At 41.9% G+C, this 13,201-nt stretch overlaps 1 long non-coding RNA gene across 1 annotated transcript in view; it reads left to right on the forward strand.

Moving 5' to 3' along the window:
* The first annotated feature begins 3,555 nt into the window (after positions 1 to 3,555).
* The window catches only part of LOC309374350, a 41,113-nt gene continuing 31,467 nt past the window's right edge, over positions 3,556 to 13,201 (forward strand). Inside the window, exons 1-2 of the long non-coding RNA XR_014170544.1 lie at positions 3,556 to 3,672; positions 4,416 to 4,570. This is a non-coding gene — a long non-coding RNA (uncharacterized lncRNA). The remainder of the gene's footprint in view (positions 3,673 to 4,415; positions 4,571 to 13,201) is intronic.

The raw sequence follows: 13,201 nt of genomic DNA on the forward strand, positions 1-13,201 counted from the left end.
AACCAGGTAAGGTGCAGCAATGCCAGTGTTGGGAGTGTGGCTCCGCTCTACTACACCAGCTACTACTGCATATGCTACACACATGAAATTGGTATATTCACAGCTAGTTCAGACAGCAAAAACTATGCTCAGCCACACCCAGATTGGGTTTAGGGTTGTTACAAGCCCGACTGATACATTATGCACTAATAGGCAACTTAGCTCTAAATGTTTGTTCTCATATATCTGCCTGAAACACAGTTATTGCATCCTCACAATGCTGGAAGTATGGCATGATTTATAAGGCTGCTTTTTGCATTTGATAAATTGGGCCTTAATCCTTTTTTGCTGGTACAAATTTGAAAAAAAACCACACCAACCCTCTTCATGATTTGCTTACGAGTTCAGAATTTCCTTGCTGAGGATAAAAGCAAACAAACAGATCTCCCAGTCCTTTCCTTAGCTTGCATTGATTTTTGACTAATTTAATATGATGTAAGCTGTTGTTTGTAAATAATTGGCAGCTAATGAACTTCATTATTTCTTACATTGTGCTGCAGAGGATGCAACCTTTAAGAATGGTGTCAGAAGTGGCAAATAGCTGCTATTTTAAATACTAATCCACCATAAGCTTTAAAAACCTGGCAGATATTTGAAATACACTTCAACAAAGAGCTATAATTGTCTGTTTCTTTTCTCTAGGTGTTCATTACTGCCTATGATTTTAATCCACGGTATGTGGGAGATGATAGTGTCCAAGATTTAAATTGCATACATACCTTTTCTGAGTGAGATCTGTTCCTGGACAGAATGCAATGCATCGCTTCATCCACTGCAATTCTCACATAATGCTGAGGTCAAAATCTGAAAGAGATTTTTCAGCTCACAGCTCATGCTAAAATCTAAGCTATGCCACAGAGGGGAAATTGTTGGCTTTCTTTTAAATCTTAGCTACAAATAGAGAGTAACAACTTCAAAAGTTACTGGTGTAGAAATTATTTATTTATTTCTTCTTCTCTTAAAAAACAAAACAAAAACCCTTCTAAATGTACCAGAAGGAATTAAGCTTGAATGGTTGGGATGGCTGCAACTAGAGCTGTGCATAGCCCCAGTGATCCAAGCCAGAGCCCAGTCTGAGACTTCAGATTAGTCCCAATCTGGGCCGATCCAACCCAGATCAGAGTGCTGAATTGATTCAAGGGCCAGTCCTAATATTTTATTAGAGTTTGAAACCTCTCCCTTCCCAACTGCACTGCAAAGAGCAGAACTGAACCTTCTGTTCACCAGCTGGGAACATGCTGGTGAAGTAGACCCCAGCAGAATTCAACTCTCCTCCCATTAGCTGGCTGCAGGGGTATTCTTTGCCAGTGTGTTCCCCACAGGGAGCACCCAGCAAGACTAAGCTCAGGATTAAATCTTAAATCCTGCTGTCTGCAGTAGAGTCAAAGACAAGGGGAAGAGAAGGAAACACATCATCTCCTTATTCTCCCACCCCTCTACTGACCATATATATGTTTGATTGTTTTGTGAAGGAATTAGGGGATCTCCAAGCAACTATTAGCATCCTTAACAAAGTACAGTTCCCTGGATTAGGTTCGGGGAGCCATGGCTGTTAAAGTGGTGTAATAGTGCTTCAAATGTAAGGTGCAGATGTGGCCAAAGGCGGAGCTCATACAAGAATCCAAATTGCTGTGCAACTAGTTCCATACATCCAATATGACTTCAGACTTGGGTTTCTTAAACAGAAAACTGCCTTTGTAGCTAAGGAAAGTTTCAAAAGCAGTGCATGATAATTCAATACACCTTGAGAATTCAAGAGCGGATGAAACCCAGCTCTACCTCTCTTTCAAATCAGAACTGGTGAAGGTCCTCTCTGGGGGCAGTTGGAGGATGGATGGTGGCTAACGGATTGAGGGTGAATTCTGAGAAGACAGAAGTACTGTTCTTTGGGGACAGGGGGCAGGCTGGTGTGGAGGACTCCCTTGTCCTGAATGGGGTAACTGTGCCCCTGAAGGACCAGGTGCGCAGCCTGGGAGTCATTTTGGATTCACAGCTGTCCATGGAGGCACAGGTCAATTTTGTTTCCAGGGCAGCTGTCTACCAGCTCCATCTGGTATGCAGGCTGAGACCCTACCTGCCCGCAGACTGTCTTGCCAGAGTGGTGCATGCTCTAGTTATCTCCCATTTGGACCACTGCAATGTGCTGTGTGTGGGGCTACCTATGAAGGTGACTCAGAAACTGCATTTAATCCAGAATGCGACAGCTAGACTGGTGACTGGGAGTGACTGCCAAAACCATATAACACTGGTCCTGAGAGATCTGCATTGGCTCCCAGTACATTTCCATACTGACCTTTAAGTGTTGGTGCTGACCTTTAAAGCCCTAAATGACCTTGGTCCTGTATACTTGAAGGAATGTCTCCACCCCCATCATTCAGCCTAGACACTGAGGTCCAGCGCTGAGGGCCTTCTGGTGGTTCCTTCACTGCAAGAAGTGAGGTTAAAGGGAACCAGGAAGAGGGCCTTCTCGGTAGTGGTGCCTGCCCTGTGGAATGCCCTCCCAGTTGATGTCAAGGCAATAAGCAACTATCTTACTTTTAGAAGACATCTGAAGGCAGCCCTGTTTAGGGAAGTTTTTAATGTTTGATGCTGTATTGTGTTTTTAGTATTTGGTTGGAAGCCGCCCAGAGTTGCTGGGGAAACCCAGCCAGATGGGCGGGGTATAAATAATTTATTACTACTACCACTACTACCTGCTGTTGAAGAAAAAAAGGAGTAAAAAATCCCTCTAAAACAGCATTAGGCAGAATCAGTAGTAACTATTTACAATAAGCTGAAAAAAATTAAAAAGCGCTGAAAACCATCAAAATATAATGGAACTCATAGTTTATTCATAGTTGCAGATCCTATTTTCAATTCATGGTGGGAAGAAAAGGTATTTGCCTAGCTGTATGGTGATTAACTGGTTGTAGCGATTTACAATTTACCCTACACCACCTTGTCAGTTAGGTTACTGCTCTGAAACCTCAACTGATGGCTGGATGGATCATAACTGGAGTAGTCAATGTGGCACCCTCCAAATGCTGGACTACAATTCCCATTACTCCCGACGATTGACTATGCTAGCTGGGGCTGATCAGCAGTTGCAGTCAAACAAAATCTGGAGGGCACCAGGTTGCCTACCCTTCAACTAGACAATGGTTGGGCAATTTTATCTGAAGCAGACGAAAAGAATTGCCTGACAAAAGTATGGGCTGCGTGTTTCAAATATGAAATGAATGGTATGTGTCAAAAATGACAAATAAGGTCATTAAAATATATTTTCAGACTGATTAAAATATACTGTTTAATGCACTGTTACTACTTGCCCTCAGGGAATATCTACCAAAATTTTGAACAAGGAGAAATAAGTATCTGGCTTTTAAATCGAAATAGAAGAGAGATGCAAATTATGAATAATTTGTTTCTGCTATAAGTCTTGTTCCCTTGGAGCAGCTTGGCCAAATGTTTGTGTGGCGGTGTGTGTGTGTGGATTTTGCATCCAGGACTTAAAAAGCACTGACCTTACAACTGTTTCTTATTTTCCCCATTTATCATGTTAGTGAAACCAATCATTTAACTACCTGGATCATGTTTGGAACACTCAACCATATCCAAGTCATGTCCAGGTTTTCATCTGAATGGAATTTACAGGTAACAAGCAAAAACCACCTTAACCAGTTATACAGATTTATAATTACATAGTACATAATTATGTTATTATTAATGATTACATTTCTACCCCACCTTTCCTCAAAGAGCTCAAGATGGTGCACAAAGCTCTTCTCCCAATTTTAACACCACAACACCCTTGGGAGATAGCTAAAGGTGAGAGATGGTGACTGACCCAGGATCACCTAGTGAGCAGAGAGGAGATTCCAACCCTGGTCTCAGAAGCCTAGGACAATGCTCCAAGCACTACACCACATTGGCTCTGTAGCAGAGTATGCAGTATTTAGCTTGTAGCATTGTTTCTCTATATAGGGGCAATCAAAGGAAGATGCTCAACCTTTAGTTTTAATCTGATTCCAGTGGACAAATTTCATGCCAAATTATTACATAATTTAGTTCTTTTCAGTCTTGAAATACCGTAAACAGATTTGGAGTCTACTAAGAACAAATATACAGAGTAGAGAAGCATCAGAAAGTTGAGGTTTCCTTCCCAGTTTTGTTTCCTATCAAGCGATCTACCGGTACTTCTCTCTTTTTTTTTTACAAGGTGTGGAAAGGTTTCTCTTAAAATGACTTATTGACTGCCGCAGGGAATGCCTGAGGCAGGGAAACATAAATAAGAAAAGAAAAAGAAAGAAAACAAAACAATTACTAAAAGCTTTAGAGCACTTTCAAGCTTATGCAATGGGGGATTTTTTATTTTATTTTTTGCTTGCTCTCTACAGGTCTTTCTAACACTACCCCGGTAGGCCATTGCATTGCATTTCCACATTTCAGACAGTTCTTCCAGGAAGATATTGACATATGGAATTTTAGAATGGCATTGCAGTGAAACACAACTGCCAAAGAATAAAGATCCCAGAAGCTTCAATTTTAGATGGTAAGGGTTGAGTGAAAATCACAGTATTCCGTAGTGTGTATGATATTCAAAGTATTGTTATGAGTTGGGGAGCCAGTCTGCACAGTGCCTTGAGTCCTTTCTAGTTCTTCAGATCCTGTACCCGTGGGGGTAGAATGTATAAGAGCAAGTTTGCCAAAGCAGTTCCTTTATTAAGTCAATGACATTGACTAGCTAGTTAAGCACCACAATTAGGATAAACAAATAACTTGCTATGTGCCACAGAACAAATGGATGAGTCTCTCCCACCCTCCTCATCTAGCTGTTATGTAGGAGTTGTGTGAAGCAGAAGCAAGGGAGAGAGACATGTTTGCTCTGTACTGGGCTTTGAGGATCACACAGAAACCAAATGGGGATGCAAGATCTTTGGAGATATTAATATTGTGAGCCCCTTCATCCTATGGCCCAGTTATATATGTGTATGTAAATAAAACCATATATCCTAAAGACACCATAATCTCCACTGACCTTTATTCCAAGGAAACTGAATCCTGGGTAAATGCCAGAACACCTACATTCTATCATCGATTGGAGTGAGATTCGGGTGGTGTATACCAATATGTTCTGATTTACAATAAACCATGGACTAGAACAGGAATAGGACTTACTGTACTACAAATAATGGAGTAGAACAGGGATTTTCATTGGACTCCAACTCCCATCAACCCCAGCCAGCAAAGCCATATCATCAGGGATGATGGAAGCTGTAATCTAGAAACATGTGAAGAGCTACCGGAACAGAACATGTCCCTGGAACAGTAGAAAGAATAGTGAAATGTGTATGTCATTGAGTTGTATGCAGCCTTGACTCAGCCTTAGGAAAGTCAGGTTGCTAGTTCACAACAACAGCAACAGCAGAAAGAACAAATATAAAACTATTTTTGAATCCAAGAGGAAGGGGACATCTGCCTAGCCAACCAAAGCAGCCGAATCAACCCTAGCGGCCAATGGGGTGACAGATGTCACAACCAGATTGCCCTCACATCAAGCTCAAATGGTCTCAACTTCAAGCAAACTGAAGGGAAATGAAATTAATGGACATGGAGCCTCTATTGCAGACCACTGTGTGTCCCTGAAGATTACAAGAAGCAACCTGAGAATTTGATTTAGCTCAAATATTTTTAGATGGTTTGGGGACTACCACACAAGAATGACTACAGGGAAAGCATTATCCCCCAATGAACAAGTCAGCAAATACTGTAACCAGGCTTTCCTCAGGGATTGCTTTCAAGGCCTTGTTATGTTGAAATACCTGTATCAAATGTTCTTGGCTTGCAGTTACAGCATACTCAGGTGCATTTTTTATGTGTCTGATACCACTGGGATGCCAGTAAGTCCTATTTAGAGGAGTTCAAGGACACACATCAGCAGAGTTTTATATATCTTCAGCGTGTCTCTAAATACCAGTTGCTGGGAATCATCGGGGACTTGGGCATGCATCTTTGGCCAGCTTTGTTATGCAGCGTTGGAAACTTTGTTTGGCAAAGCTCTCATATTCTCTGTTGCGTCTTACCTGGTCTCAGTATATTCTTTTCTAAGCTAAGCATCCATTCCTCACTCACACCATTCACAGCTGATTCATTGTGTTAAAGACTGGTATACATTTGGGGACAATATTGTAGGAATGTAAATGCAGTATATAAAGAAAAGGTGTAGAGTTATCCTTAGAAGCTTGACTGGAAGCATTAAAAGTCTCTTATAAAGAACATATTGCAGCAACAGAAATCATTCACTTTGTAATTTAAGGTTAAATATGATGTTCATAGATCAGTTGACCAAAAGGGGTGGTAGAAGTGGAGGAGATGTTGATAGCAAGCAAGCTGAGTGGCACAATTATTATTTATTAAAATATTTATAGACTGCACTTTTTGTAAAAACAGCAAGCAAAATTACAATAAGATAAATAAAAAAGCATCAGTAGAAACCTCAATAAATACTGGTTGCTAAAAGAAATTCACACTGCAAAGGCCTATCTGAATAACACCACTTTTAGGAGACATCTTAAAGAAAGCAGGAACAACTCCTACCCGACCTCTGCTTGGAAGACGTTTCACAGGGCAGGGCCCTCATTCCTGAAACCTTGTTCCTGGTAAAAACTGACTGAACCTCATGGGCATGAGGAACCACAAGCAGTGCCCCATCAGAGGCTCTCAATGATGGAGGCAGAGCATAAGGAATCAAGCAATCCATAAGGTACTTCAGGCCCAAGTTCTGCCTAACAGCTGCCTCACAAGAGGAAGCACCCAATGGGCATCCTACTCATGCCACCAGCAGCAATGGCGCTGGCCTCTGGAAAGATCTCACCAAAATCTTGCAACACCAGAAGCTGCTGTTGTTGATGCCAGTTCACAGGCAGTGCCATGCAACCCACTAAGGGAGGCAGTAGCAGCAGCAGCATGGCAGCATGACCCCTCAGGAGCATCACCCCACCCCACAGCAGTCTTCCACCTCATTTTGTTGAATTTATAGATGATACCTGATTTTTTAAAAAAGTGAATGCAAGAGAAGAAAAATGAACACACATACAGTCCATCATACCTTGCTGCATTCTATTCTTATGGGCACTTCCCATTCTCCTTGACCAGCTGATGTCTAATATCAAAGCCAGAATATGAAAAAGATTCCTTCAACCATGGAGAATAATGGGAAACAAATTGGTCAAGTGCTGTTACCATGATAGTTACAATTTTCAGATGATGATGCTTGCCTATCCAGATCATGGAATAAATGGGACATATTGGATATTAAGTCCATATTAACTGTACACACTCTTAGATGTGTATTATAAAATGTAATTTCAGCACAATTCTGTGGAATCTGGCCATTAGAACCAGATTCACGATCGCTGTTTTAGAATGCATGTATGAATACTAATGCAGAATAAAATCTGACTGATGTTTAGACTTCTATGCAGATTGATTTTTCCCCCAAAGCAGTTTTTCTTCTGAAACACAGGAACATAAACGCTTCAGAGCAAATTAAGCTCAGGCTAATGTAACTTAGCTATTGATGTAGCCCTAAGCTGTGACACATTCAGCAGTCCAATTATCTTGAGTTGCTATTGTAAGGGTAAAGTTATGCATACATTTGAGATCTTGGGTGTATGGGGTGTTATAGGAGGGGCAGTACTTCTGGTGTGCTCCTTCTGGGGTAGTTTGTCCACCTTTGGTTACCACCATGCACTCAGCTCTCACCCGTGGCTCCTGGCAGCTGACTGGCCACACTCTGGGAAATGGCTTTGACTGGCTGGTTAAACCAGGTGGTGGTAGCCAATGGGTCTTAAACCCTCAATGAGTTAGGGACTTGTGCTTTTTGTTTTAGCTGTAAGTTGTTCAGTAAAAATATGGCACATCAATCCTACAAGAAACAGGTTCAAAAGACTGGAAGAACATTGCAGCAGTTCTGTCTTCATATGAAAAAAAATACTGACCATTTAAGAAATTATTAGACCTTGAGAGAACTTGAATTGCACTTATCTAAAGGAAAAAACTATTGATAATATTAACCAGCAGAAAATTAGGCAAGAAGAACAATATTGGCAATAAATCTTGGAACCTCAAGCACCTAATAAATATTCCCCTAATATAAAGCATCTTAATGTCATTTTCACAAATATGTGCAAACCTGCATTTATTTTTATTTTTTTTGCCCATTACTTAGCTGGCACAATTTGTAGAAATTCAAATTTCAAAGGCTGCATTTCAGTGCAAATTAAGCAAGTTCTCCTTTAAATGTAAACTGAATTGAATTTGTCCCCTATCTATAGTGAAGTCCTCTAGTGGTGCAGAAAAAGAAAAGCATTCTATAGGAGGGATATATAAAGAGGAAAGTGGGGGGACTAGCAAATAGAACTGTAGATACATCTATGGATGGCCAAATGGGTAGGGACAGCCAGATACTGAATGCTGAGAACAGAATGTGCTGGAAAGAAAGTATTTGGAAAAGCTAGTAATAGCCCAGAGGAAAGACTCTCCTCCCTGAAAGAGAGGGGAGTGGTTGTGGGCGGGAGCCCGAGCACTGCCCAGCAGGGGGCGTTGCCCCCTGCCTCCAGCTCACCTGGCTGGCACTCACACACCCCCGGTGGCCACCCAACCAGGTGCTGCGGTGGGGGCGTGTTCAGCAGCCTTTTGCTGCAGTGCCAGCCTTCCCTGGCCTCATTCCTCATCGTCGTCCCGTCACGAGTCAACTCATCAGGATCTCCTCTTCCACGTGCACAGCTGAGCGACCACATGGAGCCTGTACTTTGAAGAGGACTTTTTAAAAGGGAGGTTTCGCCATGTGGTTGCTGTTGTCCAAGCTAACCCCCTTGCCTGTACCTTGCATTTCCCTAATGCTTCCCCCTCATTCTTCCTTATTTTCTCATTTAGATTTCCAAAGCCTATTCTCATTGTTTCCATCTGCTGAGCTTATTTAGTTCCGGAAATTCTACGTTACCCTTTAAGACTTTACTTCTAGTGTTCTCTGCCTCCCAACTATACTGCCTAAAGTCCTCCTTTTCTTTTGGGTACTTGTTGCTGGGTTAGCGACTTTGTTTTTTGCCACAGTGCAGTTTTCTTCACTGCCTGGTTACTTTCCTTTTATTTGTATTATTTAGCTGTCTCCTCCGACCTGTGGATAGCCAGAGGAAGTACACGTTATGGGGCACAGATAGAAAGGGATTAGAGAGACAGATGTTAGGAAAACACTGATGTAATTGAAAGGGGAGAAGTGCTTCTCTGTTACAACCTTCTTAATCTAGAAGGACAGACACTCCAAGCGTCCAAGCGTATTTTCCAGGGACAGTCCCGGATTTACAGAAGCCATCCCAGTTTCTGCTTTGATCCTGGAATGTCCTGCTATTCGTTGGGATGTCCATATTTTCATTGGAGAAATGTCAGAGTGTATGGAGTTATTCAACCCCCGAGCCATCTGAAGGTAACCCTGTCTAGGGAATTTCTTTATGTTCAATGTTCTATTGTGTTTTTATATATGTTGTAAGCCACCCAGAATGGCTAGGACAACCCAATAAGATGGGCAGGGTATAAATAGTAAAATCATTACTATAGAATAAAAAAGGTAAAGGACCCCTGACAGTTAACAACTCTGGGGTTGCGGCACTCATCTCGCTTTATTGGCTGAGGGAGCCGACATTTGTCCACAGTTTTTCCGGGTCATGTGGCCAGCATGACTAAGCCTCTTCTGGCAAAACTAGAGCAGTGCACGGAAACGCCGTTTACCTTCCCACCGGAGCAGTACCTATTTATCTACTTGCATTTTGACGTGCTTTCGAACTGCTAGGTTGGCAGGAGCTGGGACCGAGCAACAGGAGCTCACCTCGTCATGGGGATTCGAACTGCCACCTTCTGATCGGCAAGCCCAAGGCTCAGTGGTTTAGACCACAACGCCGCCCGCGTCCCTCTACTATAGAATAGGAAGTCCCAATTTTCATCGGATAAAAGTTGGAGGGTACGGAAGGAATGAAATGTGAGATCAAAGGTGATCTCAGCTGTTCCCCTCCCCAATTTGATCACACCTTTGGACTACATCATACATCCCCCAAATATGAAGATAATGAAGGCTTGGATCCCCCCCCCGATTATTGGTGAATATTGGTGTCAGTTCAGCAACACAGATAATGAGATAGGAATCTCTATTTTAGTGCTATCCAGTATATCCTTGCATCATGTTCCTTTAGTTTTCCTAGTGAAGAAAGGTTCAAACGCACAGCCTGCTCTCTGTACACACACTGGCACACGCTAAAGTGCTTGAGCAAATAATTGGCTGAATAGGGACCTCCAGTATTATTCTAAATGTCATAGGCCTTGCGATCTGAAATAAGTGCCGTTAGTCCAAAGAGTTCTTTGCAACGATCAAACAACAAGCCTTTTGGACTGTTGTGAACAGCCCAAACGTAACACAGGCAGCATATTAGGATGGTCAAACATCATTGTGCACAGGAAGAGATGATGCAGTCATTTTAAACTGAGTTTTTTGAACTAAATAGCTGATGGCAATGAAGTTGCTCATCTTTTGAAAGCGGGAAGGCGTGTGTATAAATAACACCATATCTTCACCATTTATTATGCCTGTTTGACATATGCACACTGGAAGACTAATTGCACGTTCAACTCCCCTATGGCAACATCTGAAAGTGTTATAAATTAATAACTCACAAATTGTCATACAAATTAAAAGCAATCATACACGTTAGTCTCTTGACTTATAGCTGGACTTTGCAAGCTCTACTCATTGTCAGTTATGATAATCCTCAGTAAGTCTTCCTGTTTAATTACTAACCCTCTTGTATGCATATGATTTATAATTCATGCAAACTACCATGCTGTTTGCTGTGATAAAATTTTTATCTGTGCACACTGGGAGCAGATGAGGAGAAGTATTCCTGCTCAGTTTATTCTTCCCCAATAGTTCATGACATTTACATCAGTCTCCTGTGATCATTAATATGCCAATCCAATTGCTATTTTCTACCACAGTTTGGATGATTGGCATGCTTTCTATAATAACCTGGTTTTTTATAATAAACAGCAGCTGACAATAGCTCCATTCATCACCATCCAGTAGGGGAGTCCAACTTACTGGTCAGCTGCTTGGAGTTCTTCTTTGATCATGCTTTATTAGGTGACAAGTGTAGGATTCATCACCAAACCAGAATTATTTGCATACTGATGCTAAATAAGCAGTCTTTATCATAAAAGCACAGGAGGAATACATTAAATGTTAAGTAGAAAACAGGTCCATTCATTCCAAAGTTGGCTTTCGAAAGATTCAGCTTTCTTTTGACTAGAGTGCTTGTACCTTGGCCATCTTCATTCCCTGGGTTCAAACATGAATGGTTGGTTGTACCCTCTACCACTTGAGTGATAAGATTGTTTGGAAATTAAATGGGATGTGAATGTCATGTTTACAAAGTTGAACATATTTGCAATGTTGGAACCCAAGATCTACCGGGATGAGAGAGTTTGAATGAAATGTATCTTGGGCTTTCCTGGCAGAGCGAGGGCTCAGCCAGTATAAATCAGTCCAACTAAACTGGAGCTCAGACATCAGAACGTAAAATAGAGGAATTTATGCGGTGCTATTTCCCAAACCCAGTTATGTTGCCTAGGGCCCAATTATCAACACCCAAATTCATATTCACCTGCTGGCTTCAGCCATCAGTAACTCCTCCCAAAGGCCCCTGAAATGGAGGGAACTTGCACCAGCCTGGCTTCCTATAATTGGTTGCTTGTGGCCCACGAACCAGATCAGAATCATGAAACCACCAGCCCTCTGCCAAAATCAGAACCCTCTTTTTTCCTACCTTGGAAAAAATGCCCTATTGTGTGGCAGAATTGCAAAAAGGGTTTAGAGGTTCAGGAAACAGGAGGAAGTCCTTGTTCCTCTTCCCTGAATACCTTTTTGCAATGGTACAACAAAAGAAGAAGTTACACTTTTTTGAGGTCAGAAGTTTTCCTGCCATGAGGGGGGGGAAACAGACTTGGGAGGGTAGAACCCCTCTTCTGGGGGTCTCAGGCTTAGATGGTGGCTTATCTGGGACTCTCCAGCCCACAACTCACATACTCAGCTAAATACTCAACTCTTGAGGCAAAGGATCCTGGATTTGCAAATTACAGCATATTACCACTACACTTTTTGGCTCTTTCCCCTCTTTCCCCTCACCACTGAACCTGAGATAACTCAGGGGCATGCTATTTTACGACTCACTCAGCACATGCAGCCCACTAAGCTGTATTTTGGATGCCCACTTTGAACACTGCAATTACATTTTGCTCAGCCTGAGAAGGCGAGTGCTGCTGCTTTCTCATGGAATCATGATAACTTTTGGAGCACCAAACATCAATCTGCTATCTCGGTGTTTAAGGGAGAAATAAGACACAAATAAAAAGATAATGCCAACCTAATGGGCAAGTAAAATCTAAGGCCCTGCTTTGCTGAGTAAAATCACCAGGAGAAAAAGCTATTTACACGTTGTCATGCCACTTCTTCCATAGGATTTTTAACAGAAGAGCCCGATCCCTCTAGGATATTACTCCAGATCAGAATACACTAATCTTAATTGCCCATGGATGTTCTTGTACCAAGAGACCACTTTGTTATATGCTTATAAGGTAGCAGATGGTAGATGTAATATATCTCAATGTGCTGAAACTGGAGTTACCGTTCCCTGGCTACATGGCCTTGTTGAATCTTATTTTCTATGATGCATCTCATAATCTGCTGAGGTGTTTGGCTGTTAAAGAGATCTTAATCCACATTTTTTAGCTCTATGTATATGATTGTGGTCCCAAATAATGCCTTTATTTTGGGGGGGGGGGTGGAGGGATGCTTTACATGTACAAAGTTCACCTGACATATTTAGGATACTTACCTGTTTTTTAAATTGCGATCAGTAGCCATGGTAAGATGAAGGCAGGCTTTGTGGCAGCAGTGTTCTAGAAAGTTCTCTGTAATATGAAAGGCCCCGACAGTAATGGCATTATGCCAGCTCATAAAGACATGCCTGCTTAGGTAAGCATTCCTCTGGCTTTCAACCTCCTGCTGTGTTTTAATTGCTGAGCCTTTTAATGGTTATGCTGTTTTAGTGAGCATTCTAATTGTGGGTGTTTATTTCAA

This window comes from Podarcis melisellensis, assembly GCF_964234715.1.
Source record: "Podarcis melisellensis genome assembly, chromosome: 7".
Taxonomy (NCBI): Eukaryota; Metazoa; Chordata; class Lepidosauria; order Squamata; family Lacertidae; genus Podarcis; species Podarcis melisellensis.